Genomic DNA, 5,533 nt, shown 5'->3' with positions numbered 1-5,533 from the left:
CTAGAATATGAAAAGAGATAAGTAGCAACTTGACAAGGGAGAAACCTGGCAAACATTACCTTAACCACTGATGAAGGTTAACATCACTAGGGATGTCATGTAGCCCTGATATGATGTGATGTAGATACTTTACTTCTATGGTAGTCTTCCCCAAATCTCACAATCCCAGTAACATCATGGTACATTCTCCAAAATACTCAACAAGTACTCAAAACATTCAAGGTCATTGAAATAGACCAGAGGAGAATAAGGAAGCATGATGAGTAAATGAATTCTAATGTCCTAGATTGGAACCTGGAACAGAACTGCGCAGTAGCAGAAAAACTAGTGAAATACAAATATAGTCTGGTGTTCAGTTAACAGTAATATACCAATATTGGTTTCTTATTTTTGACAAAAATATTGGTTATGTACTTAGGGGAAAATGTACTATCTTTGCAGTGTTTCTGTAAATCTAAAATTAACCCAAAATAAAAATGTTTTTTAAATTGATGTTATACTCGTAGATGATAGGAGTTAAGAAAGAAGTAGAAAGTCAGTATTTACATCTAACACAGTAGAGACAAAGGAACCTGCTTAAAGATGACAGCAAGAAGACATAAAAATAATATCATGTTAAGTTACAAATATAACCAACAGAAGAGATAATTTAATCTCAATTTTGGGAGGAAGGTGAGGAGAGACAACATGGGTACAGTGTAAGTACATTTATAAGGGTGTCAGTAGTTTCTTAATATTGTATATAATTTAGAGGAATTAACCACCAAAAAAGAAAAAAACGACAGAAAACTACAGAGTGATTGGTTGTTCTTATATATTGATGTAAAGTGGTATGATAACTTTGGCAATCTTTCTGGCAGTTTCTACCAGAGCTCTATAAATGCACAGCCATGGCCTAGGTAGTAATTCGATTCCTACTAATATACCAAACAGAAATGTGTGCAAATGTTCACTGAAGAGACATTGACAAGGTTGTTCGTAGCAGCACTATTCATCACAGTCCAAAGCTGAACGTACGCAAATGTCCATTAATATTACAGTAGATAAAATTTTTTATCAAGTTCAAAAACAGGCTAAACTAATGCGTAAGACATCAGTACAGAACTTACTTTTGAGGGGAGGGAGAATTGAGAAAGCATACAATTAAGAGCGGGGGTGAGGATTAGTGACATAGTTTTGCTCCTAATTATTTAAGGCAAATCATTGGAACCATCTGGGGCTCAGACTCCTCATCTGGAAAAGAGGGTCTATATTAGACAATATGTGATTTCTCTATCAACTATGAAACTTTATGAATGGATAATTGCAAGCTGGGTAAACTTAAAATTAGTAAGTGTATCAGTCCGGGTGAAATGACTGCCTTAGTCTCAGGTAGCCTGCCAGGGGCAGGACCCAATCCAGTGCACGCTCCAGTCCACCATTTTAGAGTTTGTGGATCTCTACCACTCCCTAAATCAATCAACAAATACCTACTGAGGGCCTACAACATGCCAAACAATAGGCCAGGCTCTGAATTAAAAACACATTTAGAACATGTTACAAGTGACTTATCTCTTCATTGCTCTCTCAACAGAAACTTTCAAAATAAAACAAACAAAACTCTGAGGACCAAAAGTCACTAAGTACTTTTAAGTACACCAATTATCTAATGAGTTGACAAAATAAATCTCTGGTGTTTCATCAGCTAGTGCAGCTGGGTTTTTTTGCTTTTTTATTGTAGCACATATTTTCAACTTGATATGCATGCCTCCATTGTCCTATGTCTCCATAATACAAGACAAATACAATTCTTGCACAATAACTTAAATAGTCCATGCAGAAACCATTACTTGAAAGTAATCTCCATTTCGTAGCAACTTAAGGGAAATATGAGAATATATTCATATATATATATATACACATTACCAATTCATATGAATTTTTACAAATTCATATTCATGTGCTTACTTTGTTTTAAGAAACTGTAAAGGGAAACTAGAAGTAACAAACATTCAGAGACACATTTGAGTGCCTATCTATGATTAGGATGGTATTTTTATGACTACCATATTATCCAAATATTAAGGAAGGAATAACAAAGGTCAAGATGATTTCTCAGGGGGAAAGTAGTCTCAGGGATTTTGATTTCAGGGGAAACACTTTAGCCCCCCACAAATGCTTTCTGAACTTTGTAAATATTCAACACCCTGCCAGAACAGCACAAAATCTTCCATCTATGAAATGCAAAAATCCCAGGAAAAAGTAAAACATCTACTTCTATTTGTAAGACACTGTTAGCAGCTAAGAAAGGCAGGTTTGAATGCTAGAATAAATGAACTAGCCCAGCGGAGAGAGCTCCCACAGGCCCTAGAGCCAGAGAACGGTGGAAATGGACACTTTTCCAGACAGGGCAGAATCAGGAAGCAGACATGAGGGGCCACCTTGGTTTACTTCATAATATTATCCAATGTTGGGTCATGATCATGCTTGAAGTGTCACCATTTAAGTAGATTTAAAAATGTATCTTAAACTGGCAACTAAAGATCCACAGGATTTACACATATATTTTGGAATCCATAAACTGAGAATTTTTAATTTTCAGTTATTCATTTTGATACTGGAAGCTAGGAAAGCTTGTTTTGCTGATTGAAAAGCCAAAATTTGTTTTACAGTGATATTTCCACTTGGAAGAGCATCATGTTTCAGTTCCTCAGGTCAGTATTTATCAAACAGAGGTATTTGGAAGCCTATTAAGTCTGAAAGATTCTTATCTTGAGCATTGATGGCTCAAGTTTGAGACACAAAGACTAAGAAAACCGGAAAAAAAAAACACCCCAAAAAACAACTGTTCATGCTGGAGGTGACCTAGCCATTTCCATTCAGTCTAAATCCATTTGATTCAGAAAAGGAGAGTTTGAAAGTAGACCTTCAAGAAATGCTCGGCATATAATTGTGCACAGAAATGGGCTATCTGAGAGCTAGGCTGAAGGGAAATGTTTTCTTACGGACAACAGTTTAACATCTTAAAGCTTACCTGGCTATACTTCAAGCCCTGGGTCGCTTATTCTCAGTGTTTTCTAATACGTAGCCATTGCCATCAGAACCACTTGAGATGACTTGATAAAAATAGAGGGTTGGCCCAGACCCACTGAATCACAACTTCTTGGGCAGGGGCCTGAAAAATCTGCTTCATCTTAAACTCCACGGGTCCTTCTGATGCACTAAGAACTACTACTCAGGTTTACCAGGTAATTACACAACAACACAGCACCTACCCCCCAATGCCCCATTTCCTCCTCCCCATTACCCATAAGATATAGTATATATTGAAAAATGGTAAACATGTCAGATACAACTCAGGATTTTGCTATGATCTAGGGGCATCAGTGATGAGCAATGTCTCTACAGCCTCTTCATAGGTTTTCTCACTCTTAAAATTCTCAAAATCCTTTCTTGACAGAAGAAATTTGGAAAAATAATGTTTCAGAAGTCTACTATTAGCTTGACATGATGATGGTGATAAATAAAAAAGTTAATATACAGTCATACATTTTTGTATACAGCTAGGGCTTTTGTGGCCCAATTCAATGTGTAACATGTCAAAATACTTAAGGAACACAACAGAGAATTATTTGTTTAGTCAAAATATTTCAGCCTGATATATTTAAAAAGAACAAATGGTTATCTTTTAACTAGAATAAATTAAGTAACCTGTATTTCTGATAATGTAAGAAAATACATTCACTGGAGACATTTGGAAAATACTGAAAAGAATATGGAATGAAACAAAAGACAGTGATTATCAACCTTGGCTAGAATATAAGCTCGATAAGCAGGGATTTTTGCTTCAGGCATTGGTTTATATATATATTGGTGTATTTGACTGGTTCCTGGCACTAGTCAAATTGGCTATTCAATAAATATTTGTTTAACATGATTCAAAAGTCAATGATTATCATTGATATCTTGACAAATTTCCTTTTGATTATTTATATCCATCCATGTTTTTTCCCTCATAAACATCCATTAATGTAATTCTTTGATGTTTCATTCCTTAAGAGAAATTGTTACTAGAATTTAAAGAATATGTACGCGCGCGCGCACACACACACACACACACACACACACACACACACACACACACATATATATGTTTATTTGGTTTTTTTTACATCAGTCGCCAGCTTCTGGACGGCCGCTCACTGTGGCTGCTGGCCGCTCACGCTGACTGCTGGCTACACACGGTAGCCCATGGCAACCCACTGCCACAGGGGCTGCAGCCTACACGGTCGCTGGCGACTCAGGGCAGCCCAGCTCCAGGTTGTCCCAAGCTCTGGCGTCCCAAGCCAGTTCTTAACCATCGCGCTACTCCGCCGGCCCTGTATTGTTGTTTTTTTTTTTACACTGTGGCCCTTAAATATTTTATCATTCATATATATATTTATCATCTGCCCCCTGGAAAATTTGTGCCAACTTATACACAGAGCTGTATCAGATTGCCTTTTTGTTTGTTTGCTTTTGCAAGTATTGGGAACAGTGGTAGTTTCCTATTTTTACTTGAATTTTTGAAGATTAATAACTTCGAATTTTTTTTCATGCTATGGTCATTTGCATTCTTTTTTGGTAAATGCCTGGTAATTTCCTAATTGCCCACGTTTTCAATGGGAAAAAGCTGCCATTTAAAAAAGTTAATTGGTGAAATGTGTTTATATTAAAAAGAACATAAGTTCTTTTTAAATTAAATGTTGCAGCATTTTCCCTAGTTGATGCTTGCCGTTTAATATTACAGGGTTTTGTCCAATACAAGATTTTAATTATTTTGTGGTCACATTTCTTAGTATATTTTTTCTTTTTCTTTCTTGCTTTTTCAGATTTCACATATAAGTGAAATCATATGGTATTCGTCTTTCTCTGGCTGACTTATTTCTTAATATATTCTTTTAACTTTTTTTCAACCCTGAGATAAGCCTAAAGTAATCAAAGGTGTGTATCTGCTCATTACATATGGGAGATCATTAGTTTAGAGTTTAATTTTGTGAAGGTGTCTTTATTTTGGGAAATGTGAACTGACTTTCAGTATTAAATAAATTGTAAATAAATGAATAAAGTTCTGCTACAACTTCAAAATTAAGAGAAATATTTGAAAAATATACAATCCATCAATCATCTAGTTAGTTAATACATTTGATAAAAGAACTACAAGTTATAAGCATGAATAATATTTAGAATACTTCCTTTTTACAACATGGCCCTGAAATAATATTTTGTTATCACTCATTTTTCCTTAAGATTGAATGAGGTAGTCTTGGAAAATGACCGTTCATTTTCTGGTCTTAGTCATTTTTCAAATCTACCTTGTTGATCGATATTTTCAGTCTCCTACTTCTGTCCTTCTGCCATTGTGGATGAACTTCAAATCTTAGCCCAAGCTACTTTACCAATTAACTTCTGAGCGTGTTTCTCTGAGAGAATACAAACACTATATTTAGAGGTTCTAGATATAAGCTTATATTTACCAGAATATACCAGCTTACCCACCTGTCCTTATTTTAGG

This window comes from Hipposideros armiger, unplaced genomic scaffold (assembly GCF_001890085.2).
Source record: "Hipposideros armiger isolate ML-2016 unplaced genomic scaffold, ASM189008v1 scaffold_21, whole genome shotgun sequence".
Lineage (NCBI taxonomy): Eukaryota > Metazoa > Chordata > Mammalia > Chiroptera > Hipposideridae > Hipposideros > Hipposideros armiger.
The sequence above is the reverse complement of the archived record's forward strand: the minus strand, read 5'-3'. Positions refer to the sequence as shown.